The sequence below is a fragment of the Frieseomelitta varia genome, unplaced genomic scaffold, assembly GCF_011392965.1.
Source record: "Frieseomelitta varia isolate USP_RPSP 00005682 unplaced genomic scaffold, Fvar_1.2 scaffold_287, whole genome shotgun sequence".
Taxonomy (NCBI): domain Eukaryota; kingdom Metazoa; phylum Arthropoda; class Insecta; order Hymenoptera; family Apidae; genus Frieseomelitta; species Frieseomelitta varia.
Window position 1 is genome coordinate 42,949 of NW_025110020.1, and position 14,770 is coordinate 57,718.

A 14,770-nucleotide genomic window follows, 5' to 3' on the forward strand; every position below is an offset into this window, starting at 1 on the left:
AGCGAAAGTTTCCGGGAGATACACGCGTTTTATTGCCTCGACTGAAGTTGCCAGGACAATGAGGAAAAGTTTCTAAACCGGTCGACGCTGGTCGTGAATCGTCGGGAAGAACATTAACTCGGGCAGCGTAGTGTCGCTTGAAATCGTACAAAAAGCTGCCGACGTTTTAAACTGTGTTTCGTCGTAACTTGCAATTTCAAGTATACGAATTCAAGAAGTGCGCAGATCACACTGAATTTGGCAAACGTGAAGCTTCTAATAAATACAGTCAGAGTGTAAATATTGCTTAATCGATAAATAAGCGCTAATCGTTTTTTCAAGTTTTGAATAATTTCACGCAATTGTGAAATCTACTACTTCAAGATATGTTAGCAGCAAAAAATGTTTCAGTAAGTATACATTTACAAATGTAGCCAAATTCACAGATTGAACATTTGAAAAAATCGCGTATGATATTCTTCGTTAACTGAAAAATCTCTGTTGCACTAAAAATCGTTTATTTGTCGTTCGTGTGTATTTTAGTATTGTCTCTTTTATGAATTGTCGGGACGAGTTTGGAGAAAGACTAAGAAACGACGAACAAGAATAGAAGAACGAAAACTTACTATAAGATAGCTACTGAGAAACTGAAGGGTTTTAAAAAAAAGTTTCACGACTCGTTCATTTTCTGTTTCTATAGGTTATGGAAAGAACAATTAATTATACCCCCGAATAAAATAATAAAAAATTTTAAAAACATGCGTTCGTAGCAGTTAGTTTTGTTTTATATCGTTCAGTATTTCCTATATAAGTTTTATTGTAAGTCACTGTAAGTTAGGTTAAGTTACTATAAGTTAGGTTAAGTTCGCGCGTATTAATATTCGAAAAACGCGTATAGGAGAAGTGTGTCATGCTTCGTCAAATCGAAAAAACCTCCGTTGCATCAAAAAACATCAAATTCTGCAATACTCGAGAATTTCCTAACCTAAAAATTCCTTGCCAACCGTTTTGCACTATGTATTGTATTCTGCATGAATCATCAGATCAAATTGCAAGGCGATTTTATTAAAATACACTGAAAATTGAAGATTAGCATGCTTGCAGTATTCCAAGCTACAATCAGATCAGATTTAACTTCTTGCGCTAATAACTGGTTCGAGTGACCACACCGTACACAGTAATACATCTTCTTTTTGAATTCATGGGTACGTCACTGGATAGAAATTACTAAGGAGTAATGAATTTATTATTTGTTTCGCCCGGGTTATACTTCAATATACTTATAACTGAAGAAATATTGCAATTTTGGTACAAAAAATTCTCGACGCGCGTGGCACGTTATTCCAGCGCAAGAGGTTAACCACTTGCGTTGACAACTGATTGCGGACCGTAACGAGGGACCAAACCGTATACAATAACTCGTCGCTTTCTTTTTGAACTCGNTCGGTATGACAGAAATTATACTCGATAGAAATTATTGAGAAGTAATAAATTTATTATTTGTTTTGCCTGGATTGTACTTAAATATACTTGAAACTGAGGAAGTATTGCAATTTTTTTTGGCACAAAAATTTCAACGCAAGAGGTTAACCTCTTGTGGTTAACTGGTTCGCGGACCATAACGAGTGACCGAACCGTATAAAATAATTCGTCGCTTTCTTTTTCTTTTGAACCGGATAGAAATTATTGGGAAGTAATAAACTTATCATTTGCTTTGTCTGCGTTAAATATACTTAAAAAACTAAGAAAAAATTCTCGACATGCGTGGCCACGTCATTCCAACGCAATAGGTTAAGTTAAGTTAGGTCTGTAACGATCGGACAATTCAAAAACCGCGAAACCGCGTGACGTGCGCGTCGAAACGCTTGTTGAAAATCCCGCCCTTTAGACTTGGATCGCGTGGAAATCGAGGGAAATTAACGAGCGACTGACTAAAGACGACTGGCCGAGTTATCGAGAAAATAATGCAGGTGACAAAGGAGGAGGGGACTGAGAGAGATTCGTTCGATGTTCTGCGTTAATTATCATCGGGGCGTGATTAACGTCGTAGAGTCTGGCGAGAGCACGTTAAAGGGAGAGGGATGAATTAATAAGCTGCCGGCGCAGGACAAGAATCTCGCGTTGTCGCGTTAAGCGACTGCAAAGACACTCCTCCTGGGTCGTGTACACCGCATAATAATAATTCCCTTCCACCCCCTTGAGCTTCCATTAGCATCGAATCCTGCCAAATTCTCCGTATACGTTACGTACACGTACACATTCCCTTTCCTTCCTAGCCTTCATCAACCCACTTTTACGACGATGTTATCTCCGCTGGTGCGGACCTCGATAGTGATTGATTTCTTTTGTAATCATTTCTGCGACGGATGACATTTCTGTGATCACGATCGATCGATCGATCGATCGCTAGGATCAGTCAAGATGAAGCACTACCCATTATCAATTTTGCAATTGATTTCTAATTTTTCAGCTCGACGACTGATTTGGATTTCGTTAATTCGACGAACAAGCTTATAATAACCTGATATTCATTTTATTTTCTACGCATTCGTCGAGCAATGAATCATTCACTGTTAAAGTGAATTAACAATCGCGTGTAACTTTCGTAACTTTCGCGACTGATTAATTATTTTTACGTCATTCAACTTGATTATTCAACGTTGTTATTTTATATTCAGTTTGGTTGTAGGCATTATCCGCAGTTCTGCATTTCATGTTACAAATTTTTGCATAAATGCACGAAATTCCGCGCTCTATATATAATTGTTACGCAGTTGTATTCATCGGCATAATCAATAATTATTGAACAGCAATAATCCGTGGCCATTGTTTAATAATCAGTAACGACGATCTAATAACCTGATTTCAGTTTAATCATAATCTTCAACCATTAATCAGATTACATATTCCCCAACTCCGGTCCCCGCCCCATTACTTAATCCGTTTAACAATAGTGCTCGTAAACGTGTTTTCTCAACGCGTGACGACTGATTTTTCCCCGATCGAGATCGAGATTTCTTAATAATTCCCACTGTGGTGTTCGTACTCGTTGACAGTTTTACGTTTTCGCGTATGCAATTCCCCTTTTACGCAATGTACGAAATGGACTACTCTGCTGGTCTGTCAATAATACTAATAATTAGCGATCACTCCTGGCAGAAAACGTGCGAAGAGAGTGGACGGAGGAGTGTCGAAGCAAATGTTGTTAACACCTTGCGCTGGAATGACGTGCCACGCACGTCGAAAATTTTTTTCTCAGTTTTAAGTATATTTCACTGTAACTCAGACAAAGCAAATGATAAGCTTATTACTTCCTAATAATTTTTTATCCAGTTCAAAAGAAAAAGAAAGTGACGAATTATTTTATACGGTTCGGTCACTCGTTATGATCCGCGAACCAGTTAACCAAGAGGTTAACTTCTTGCGCCAAAAGAATTGCAATATTTCCTCAGTTTTAAGTATATTTAAGTACAGTCCAGGCAAAACAAATAATAAATTTATTACTTCTGAATAATTTCTATCGAGTATAATTTCTGTCATAGCGACGAGTTCAAAAAGAAAGCGACGAGTTATTGTATACGGTTTGGTCCCTCGTTACGGTCCGCAATCAGTTGTCAACGCAAGTGATTAACCTCTTGCGCTGGAATGACGTGCCACACACGTCGAGAATTTTTGTGCCAAAAAGATTGCAATATTTCGTCAGTTTTAAGTTTCGTCAGTTTTATATTTAACTATAATCCAGGCAAAACAAATAATAAATTTATTACTACGCAATAATTTCTATCCAGTGATATCATACCGAGTTCAAACAGAGAGCGACGAATTGCTGCATACGGCTCGGTCACTCGTTATGGTCCGCAATCAGCTGCCAGCGCAAGAGGTTAAAACAGAAACATTTTTTAGAAAGGAAGATTGTCATTTGAAAGACGAAGCGTTTCCAAATAATCTTAGCGTATTTGACGTAACGTGTTCGTCAGTAATACTGTATACGTGTTTAGTTACTATACTTAGGAATATTGTGCCTTGATAAAATTAATAAATAGAAAGAGAGATCGATTCTCAATAAAAATTCATTTCGCCTACCAAATATACGTACTATAATTGAACTGCGACTTTTAATGCAAATTGCATACTTTTGTAAATATAATTAGAAATGTAAAACATTATTTCACGTACCGAACATTATAGAAAACACAATAGACTTCGGATATTTTGTATATTTTGTCATAACATGTGTATTCTATATGATTTTGAACTTTAAAATTTTCATTTGAATATATAAGAATGATAATAAATACCCTAGCTTTTCAATGTTTGCAGATGAAAATTTTCATAAAATAAGTTCAAATAAAATATTTGTAGTCTATTAATAACCTCTAAGTCCTCTAGTTACTTACATTATATAGATCAATTCGTCATCAAACAATAATCGATAAGTGTATACACTTTAACTGGTATCATTAAATATTGGAAGCCGTAGCAATTTAAGCTTTCACGTTACGTTGTTTTGAAATTTCCTGATTCAATTTAATTTTATTACTAATCCCTAGTAGGGAGACTGTTAGATGCACAGAAAAATTAAATACATACATAACCTAAAATTTTAGTAATCTAGCGTAATATAAAATCACATATATATAATCTAAAATTTTAGTAACAGCAACATTTTAGTAGCATGATGTAGCAAAATTAAATACACAACCTAAAATTTTAGTGACCTAGCATGATATAAAATCAAATACATAACCTAAAATTTTAGTAACCTAGCGTGATATAAAATGAAATACATAACCTAAAATTTTTGTAATCTAGCATGATGACAAAATTAAATACATAACCTAAAATTTTTACAATCTCGCGAATATAAAAAGTACTCGTACACGATGTATCGATTTGTATACTGAATATGCATACGTATATATAAATACATATATATTTACGTATGTAGATATTCACATCATCTTCACATGCTGATGAACTAAAAAAAAAAAAAAAATTCTATCAAAAATTAAAATTCGTAAATCAACCGTCGTAACATTTACGTAAGCTTCTTCAAAATGCTAAATTCATAGTTCCTGGCAGTTTTCAGGTTTCGTGTATCTTTTCCGGTTGAAACCGATAAAAAAGAAAACTCGGCGAATATATATATATATATATATATATTACGCGTGACGTCAAATGAGCAGGTTCCAACAATTTTATAAACAGTATCGAATATCGGAATTTAAGGCACACAGTTTCCGCGTGCTAATTTTATATTCGTGAGTCTAATATTAAACAAAAACAAAAAAAAAAAAAAAAGAGAGAAGGGAAGTAGCACGATCAAACGCCTTTATCGTTTAATTATACGCCAAAGCCCTACGTGACCGGGGGAAATACGTATCAACCTACTAACATGCGGATTTTTCTACTGCAAAAAGTTCCGCCTCTTTTCACGGTTCAAATTTCGCGGTTTTGTTAACCTATTAAGCTCCGAGCTTTGAAATAATGCCGGAAAGTTTGGCGAATGTCTAAAAATCTGAAAGGCGTAAATCATAAAGTTTTGATAGATGAGGGAATAATGATGAAGAAAACTTAAATGTTAAATATCAACTTGTTGACCTAACCTTTTCTTTATTTTACCTGACCCTCAATTCCTAACCTTATCTCTATATTTCTTGAGGGATACACTTCAATGTTTGTTGAAACGAATAGATCATAGATTGCAAATAGATGAGGGAATAATGATGATTAACTTATTAACTAAAACTTATCAACTAAGTTAAATATCAACCTGATAATGTAATTTTGTTTCTTTTCTTGGCATTGCTCAACTTCAATTCCTAACCTTATTCTCTGAGAATGTATAATTCAAAATATCAAATTACTAATTTTCAACTTGAAGAACATAAAATGAAGAATATAGAGAGCTAGCTATAACTCTACTTGTATTTAAAGAAATCACAACATAAATCAACATAATTGAACAATTGATTTTAGGGACAGATCAGTTGCATTAAAACAGACTGTAGAATTACCAACTTTCAATTTTGGGAATAGAAAATTATGACTGTGGAAGTTTAAAAATTAAATTAAAAATTAAATTTCCAATATAATTCCCAAAAACAAAATTATTGCATGCTGCATTTATCTTTGGAGGAATCGAAATCGGCATGGATAGAGTCAACTTGCCCTACAAAAACACAGATACTCTTGAGATCAAGAAACGATCCAGTTAATTCTTTCAGCGAAGGAAAAAAGAAAAATTCGCCGACGTTGCTTAAGAAATCTCGTTAACAGGATTCGCAACGATTAAACGATCGGATTGTTATATACGAAAGGTAAAGATGCTCAAGAACAGAGGTAGAACCTCAATCGTGTTTAATTCTCGTTGAAAATTAACATCGTTCCAATTGGCAGGAAATTTCCATTCAACGATCGAACCGGATCGTTCATCGATGAAATATCCGGGCAATTAATTGCTCTCGATTCGTTCCGTAATCCTGATTCTCCTTTCAATGGTGGATGAACGCGTGTTCCACTGGATGTGCCAAGAACAACTGTCTCCACTCTGAGCTTCTCATCGGGCAACGTTTAAGGGAAGGAGAGAGAAAAGAAAAACAGCAGAAGAAAAAGAGAAAAGAAGAAGGAGAAGAAAAAAGCAAGAGGACCGAAGGAGGGAAAAAGTAAAAAGAAAAGAGGGAAAAAACAGGAGAGAAAAACGACGCGTTGATACATATATATGTACATAACACAGTGGTAGTCATTGCCTAGTCAGAAATTCTGTAGAATATTTACTTTATTGTTTGTCGGTGATACTTTATTGTCTCATTGGAGTATTTATTTGAAGTGTTTATTAACGTATTTGTTTTATTTACTGACGGCGGATTTTCATGCAATTTATAAGAAATCTGAATGTGAGAAGTGTAGAAAGATATTCAGAGATGTGAGGTATTCAAAGATACAGAAATAGAAAGATTTGAAAAGCCAAAGATTCAAAGCTCCAAATATTCCAAAGATCCAAGAATATTTCAAAGATCCAAATATTCAAATATCCAAAAACTCGAAGATTCAAAGTTCCAAACATCTAAATATTCAAAGATCAAAAAATCCAAAGATTTGAAGGCCCAGAGCACCAAAGAAGACCCTGAAGACTCGAAAATCCAAATATCTATATATCCAAACATTTCAAAAATTCAAAGGTTCAAAATTTAAAGATTCAAAGATCCAAAGATGCAAAGTACCAAAAGTCCAAAGATGCAAAGGTTCAAAGATCCAAAGTACCAAAAGTCGAAAGATGCAAAGGTTCAAAGATCCAAAGTACCAAAGGTCTAAAGATGCAAAGGTTCAAAGATCCAAAGTACCAAAGTTCCTAAAGATACAAAGATACAAATATCCAACAATCAAAAATCCAAATACCTAAATATCCAAATATTCGAACGTTCAAAGATTCAAAGATCCAAAGCACCAAAGATCCTAAAAATTCAAAGATTTGATGATTCAAAGATGCAGGAATCCCAAAGATTCAAAGACCCAGAACACCAAACACAATACCGATACCATAACACTGACTTAATATGTATTCTGTTAAGTTTACAAAAAGCTGACTCTGTAAGTGCTAACAATACTGCCACAGGATGTTGAAAAGCCTCGGTGAAAGTTGAAAAAGAGTGAAAGCCACAGTTTGACCACCGCTACAGCCTAACTTGGTTTTCTCCTAGAAGGAGTGCTCTTTCCTCGATGGTTCCTCGTCGTTCAGCGACATTGTTAAAGGGTTAATGGGCAATTGCCTGAAGAAGTCGACATCAGGTAGCACAGCTACATCTCTCTCCTCTCTCTCCCCCACTCTCTCTCGCTCTTCCATCGCGCGAGAAAGGAATTTGGCCTCGCCAGGTATTTTCCACGAGGACGAAAAACACACGAGGCGTGGATACGTGACTGTCGGTCCTCTTGACGAACTCTCGCCGCTAGTTAATTCATTCGCGGCACGTTTGAATTGAGGACGTAACAATCTGTGCATAAGCACCGGGAACAGAAGTGCGAACGAGAGGGAAAGTGCCGCGGGTTTACGCTTCGTTTCTTCACCACAGGAGGAGGAAACACCGAAGCGTTAACACGCTGGCGATTAACTCGAGCCTACACTTTTTTTGCCACTGGCTTGAGTTTACTGTCCAAAGTAAAAGGAAAAAAAAAAAGAAAAAGAAACTGCTGAGCTACGGGCAGAATTCTGATGTAACGAGGCGATAAGATTGACTGTTGAAATATTTCACAACCACGAAGGACTCGAAACCTTATCCTATACCTCTGGAGTTTATTTGATTACCAAACACACGCGATTATATGATTCTACTGAATCTTCACTCTTGTCACTCACTTGGATTTAATATGCTGAATTATCAACAGCATCTTGACACGACAAGATAATGAAGCAGTGAAGTAAAAAATATTTAACAAACTCTGACAACTTTCTCTAACACTGGACTCCTTTAACTTTTTTTTTATTTGCTCTTATTCATTTCTTGAGTTCAACTAATTACCACATGTTATTATTCAATCTTATTAAACGCTTCTTGTCCAATTGAATTTAATAAATTGAATCTTTATGAAATGAAGTAATAAATGAATAAAATATTTAACAACTTTTGGAGACTTTTTGTAACACGTGCAATTGGATTCTACACCTTAGTAATCTCCTGAGTCTGATATATTATACATATGATCTACTGAATCTTCACTTTTTGTCATTGATTTGAATTTAATATCCAAGAATGCTGAATTACTAACAGCATCTTGACACGATCAGGTAAGGAAGTGACAAAATAAAAAATATTTAACAACTCTGACAACTTTTTCTAACACTGAACTTCTGTAACTTTAATTTGCTCTTATTCATTTCTTGAGATTAACTGAATCACCAAATGTATTCAATCTTATTAAACGCTTCTTGTCCAACTGAATTTAATAAATTGAATCTTGGTGAAAATGAATAAAATATTTAACTTAACTTTTTGTAACATGTGTAATTGAATTCCAAATCTTAGTAATCTCCTGAGTCTAATATATTATATATATACTCTACTGAATCTTCACTTTCTACAACTAACTTGGATTTACTGTCTAACGATAAAGATATTAAGTTGTAGACAATATTTATAACTAAATAATAGTTCTTAAAATATCTAGCAACATTGGAAACATTTTATGACAGTACACTTAATTAAAAAATACACCTTTATAATGATTATAAATTAAATTTAAGAGATCCACATTAGTATTATATAATATTTATATTATATATTTAATATTAGTATATATAATATTAAATAATTCGTGTTCAGTTAATTTATTCATGAATTAGGTTTATATTTATTATAAATAATATATATATTATATTGATATAATATTAAGTAATTTGTATTCAATTCTCATATTTGTAATAAACTCATCCTTTGAATGAGATTATTTGCATATAATACTAATGATCTATATTTATATTACTGTAATTTCATTAATTCTATCTTCATCAGTTTTGGCAGGAACAATCGCTATATCATTATTTGATCGAAATTTTAATACATCTTTCTTTCATCCTATGGGACTCAATTTTATGTCAACATATACTTTGTTTGTTTGGACACTCAGAAATTTATATTTTAATTTTACCAGTCTATACAAGTGTATCATTGACTTATCGCCAGACTAATTATATTTTATATAATTTCTGTAAGACATTCCCTATCTTTACACACATAGTTACGTTTCCTATTCCCTTCATTCATTGTCAGTATAACACTTTCTTAAAAGATTGTAATACTGAAATCAACAACTATTAAATATCGTTAATTAGAAAAGTTCTTCTTCTCGAAAGTTCTCGTTGTTGCTAAATAATCGATCCAACAGGAGTGATGGGATTCGAGAACTTCATCGGACTACTCCAGAACTATTAAAACGGCACTCAGCCCCCGTTGATTCTACGAATTACAACGCGTATTCCCGAATCGAATCACGTCACGCTATTGCAGTGGTTCATCAAAAATGCATCGAGATAATGTGCTGACCTAATGCTATGAAATCGACCTAACGCCATTCCGGCATAAATACATCTTTAGAATCACGTAGCATGTTAAATATTAAGTAGCTCTGTTACAAGAAACTATCCCTGCTAGAGACATAATTTATCCGGTTCTATTTTAATTTCATGTATAAATCACTTAAAAAGAAAAGAGAAAAAAAAAAAAGAAAAAAGGTAATTGATCAATAAGAAGAAGGTCACTGGCACGTGACGAAGAGCTTTCTAACTTCCAAAGAAATATTTTCTTCCAAAAAACTCTCGCTTATTTAATTTCTAGAGCAACAAGATTCCAAAGAGTAATAAATAACAATTTTGAGAATGCGTGTCCAGCATAGTTTGCTCAAAGTGAATGGAAATTACGGTAAACAGTATGTCCACCCACACTCAAAAGTCTTGGGCTAAGTTATGCTTCAAATTAAATTCATTTGTGCAGGAAAGAATCTGCAGAGTGTTGACATATTAATTATAAATATTATATTATGAAATACACGTGCAATTGAATATTAAAACGTAAAAGGTGTCTTGAGACTTTTGAAGCAATTGTACAGAAAATAGTTTTGAAGAATATCGTGAGGATCAATCAAGAGGTTCAACTGTAATTTCCAAATTCTGAGAATAATTCTACAATATTGTATAATCGCGTGACCTTCAATTATAATTACACAGAGTGGGCCAAAAATCACTGCCTACTAAAATAAATCCATAATTTTGTTATTGCATATTTTTTTAAATTCTTCCCTTACAGATTAAAGTGCACAAAAAACAACCGTGTTTGAACTTAAATGTAATTTAAAATTGATAAAATTAGCCTTTTTTTTATATTTTTTGATGTTTAAAAAAAAAAATAGGTGGAAAGAAACTTTTGGCTCGCCCTGTATAAAAATTCAGCAATTATCCAGATATAAAAAAAATTCTAAATAATCCTAGGATACAGTGAGGACCAATCGAGAGGTCCCATTGTAATTCCTAATTCTAAAAAATTCTACAATATTATATAATTGTATAATAATATTGACTTGTAACAATTATATAATTATATAACCTACTATATAACATTTATTACAATTATATTATATTATACTGTATCATGTAATTATGTAACCTACTATATAACTATAATATTTATTATAATTGTAATACATTACATCTAATATATAATATCATCTAATATATAATTATAATGAAACCTAATTCTCTGAGTCTAGAATACTATGAAGGCTAATCAAGAGAGAGAGAGAGAGAGAGAGAATCTACTGCATTCCAGAAGTTTTAAACCTCTTTAGCACGTGAGATCACCCCTGCATATCATCCGGGGATCTTGATCTTGATCAGATGTACCCATATCAACGTTCCTCCGGACGTGTTACCCGTCTGCTAGAGACGAACATGTTGACAGCACGGTCTCTAGTCTCGAGGTAGTCCCAGGGAGTCACGAAAGTCAGGCGGATAGGTGGAAAGTCGGGACGAAGCTTGTACAGCTCCAGGGAATATCCCGAAGTTTCGCCGGAAGATTCGAAACGCTGCACGGTGGTTTATCCAGAAGCTGAATCGGATATCGAGCCCTCAAGACCAACAAAGATTTCGACTCTCCGAATTTTCACCGAGAATCGGCGGACTCTTTGGCTGAATCTTTTATCGTCAGAGCTGAGGGCCTTTTTTTACGGATCTAGAAGTTACCATCGAGTGTCCAATCCTTTGGAAGATCAGGAACAGTTTAGAATTCGTGATCAATTACGTTATTATGGCAATTTGATAGTGATCATTACACAGTGAGAATTAAAATACAATATTTCCTTGCAATTTGTTTCTATTTTCGTTTTCTTTTCGTCTTAAAGTTGGCAATACCTGATTGTAATGGCGGACTTGTACTCTATGTCCGTGGTTCTCAACGTGGGGCCCACAGTGGAGAAAATTTGATCTTCTAAGGGAGCAATTCGAGAACGAGTTACATTACATTACGTTACAGTGAATTTTAATTGCATTAACAGTGAATTGTTTTTGCATTTCTTTAAATGAAAATTTAACCCTTCAATTCTTTCCTTTTACGAATGTCATGATCTTTGGATTTAGGCAATATTTGGGGCTTTTTTAGGCTTCCATCACGTCAAAAATTCACTTTTTGAATAAGAATTATGCGTCACAGGGGTTAGACATCAAGTTTAGAGATGCTCAGGAGAATAACCAAAAAAAAAATTGGGAACTACTGATATATATATAGTTTATATATGTTTATATATGTATAGCTATGTTGAAGAATAAAAAAATACTACGCGAGCAATTGAACTTATTAATAGTTAAGAATTGCGACAAAGTAACACGATGAAAATATTTATTAGTTTTGAAAAAGAAGTACTTTCGTAATAACCAAAAATTTGAATTTTCATTTACTCCACTGCTAATAAAATTGTATTTGTTCTTCGAAGAGACGCAGAATAAAACCGTGATAAATTATCCTTAATAGATATTGAGCACTGCTTCCAGTCGCTCTCGAGCGAAAAATTTGTAAAAAAAAGAACATTCTTCTACAGTCACCATTCCACTTCCATCGACGTGTTTCGCGTTCGCAATAAATCGTCGAAAATGAAATTTCACGGCGACGGAAACCACTCTGTGCTCGGAACCACTCCGTGGAATTCGAAATTAGACGATAAAGCTAACGAGATGAAACGGTGAAAAATGCATTGGACTGTGCCGAGAGGCAATTTCGATAGGGAGAGGAGGGGGGGGAGGGGGCACGTATAACACGTGGCAGGCGAGAAGGCGAGAAGAAAAAAGAAAGCCATGGTTAAAATTTCACCGGAGAAAACGACGTGTCGTATGCACCGACCTAATAAAGGAAACGCGAAACCGAAACGGAAAAAGTTTCGCGTGGAATCTACCACAGCCAGCTGGCAAAAATTCCGAAAGCGGAGAACCGGCAACCATTACCATTCCGGTAACCCGAAGTCGTTTAGAACAGCGTGGTCTCCGATACGAGCCTCTCGGGCTTCACTCTAGCTATGACTGCTTCACGTTTCCTATCTTTCCCACACTTCCGAAAGTAACCAGACCGTTTGTCAGTAAAGTCGAAGAATCCACTTGCGATCCACTTGCGGAGAGAATCGAATTTCTAACATATGAAACACTCCGGCGTTCCACAGCGCGATTAGAGGTTATGGTCACTGCTCGAAAACGATTGCCCCGTTACGTTGGTACTTGTGGTTTCTTGAGCGAGGAGAAATGGTGAGAACGCGGCTCATAAAGTAACGTTTACAAGCAAAGATTGTTTCGTAAGATTGTTCGATTAACCCTGTGAATAGATAAGAAATTCTTTGTACTTATTAAACAAGAATAACCTTCTTATAAGAAGATTATTTTTATTGAAACGGTATTCCAACATGGAAGGCAATTTTTATTAAAATAATGTTCTGGGGAATTTTTAGCTGTAAAATTAGTACGTGATGAGAAGAAATTCTAATTGAATGTTACTTCGGAGCAGTGGTTCTCAATCCTTGTTTGGCCATGCATCACCTAAGTATCTCTAAAACCCTAATGCCCCTGTGGCGCATAATTGTTATTGTTATTCAAAAAGTAGATTTCTGACGTGGAGGAAGCCTAAAAGGCCATTAACTTGGTCTAAACAAAGCTTCCAAAGAACATGACATCCGTGAAGAATTAGAAGGTTAAATTTACATTTAAAGAAGTGGAAAAAATTCACTGCCAATAATTCACTCAGTCTCGAATTTCCCTCCTCCCCTAAAAAAATCAAGTTGCCCTCCCACGTTAGGAACCACGGCTTTAGAAGAAAAAGAAAATCAATTTTCTGAGAAGTGTCTCGCACAATTTTCTGAGAAATATTTTACACTTATACATAAAAAGTTGCTTGTACTTGTAAAATCTCTAACAGCAAAAGCACGTAATAAATTAATATGTAACAATCCAGAAAAAGCTACAGAAATCAAGCCGGATTAGAAGCAAGTTGAAAACACATTTAGGGAGTGGAAACAAAGAGAGGAAAAAAGCCGCCTCGCTAAGACTTTGAGTTTACCAACACTCTCGGCATCCTTAATGAATCGATCCTCAGAATCCACTCGAAGTAATCGACAAGCAACCCGTGTTCCTCGTGTTCATCGAGCGAATATTAGCCGAAAGGGCATCGTCTCGAGAGAATCTCTGATCAAGAGGGTGTTCGAGCCGCGATAGCGACGAAAAATGGCCGGCCATCGCCTATCGGCGTTGGTCAAAGGTCACTGACGATGAATGGAACTGCCACGAAAGGGTTAAACCAAGCGGGCGCTCGCGGCACTGACCCATTAACAAACATACCGCCGAATTCCCAAGATTTCCATGGACACAGAAAAGACGCGATCCCGAAACTAGATATGACGATCGAGTGTCTCACAAGTAGAGATTCGAAACAGTTTCCTACAGGGTGGCTACTGGAAGACTGAATGATATGAAACAAAAATAACTTTTACAAACACGTGTTTTTTTAAACTTTTTATTAGTTTATTTAGGAATTAATATAATTAACCTACAAATTATTAGTTTATTTAGGAATTAATATAATTAACCTACAAATGAGTTATGTTAATTACATTAACCTACAAAATAGTTAGGTTAATTATATTAATATATAACCTACAATATTATATAATATATAACCTACAAAAGAGTTAGGTTATATATATAACCTACAATATTATATTAATATATAACCTACAAAAGAGTTAGGTTATATATATAACCTACAATATTATA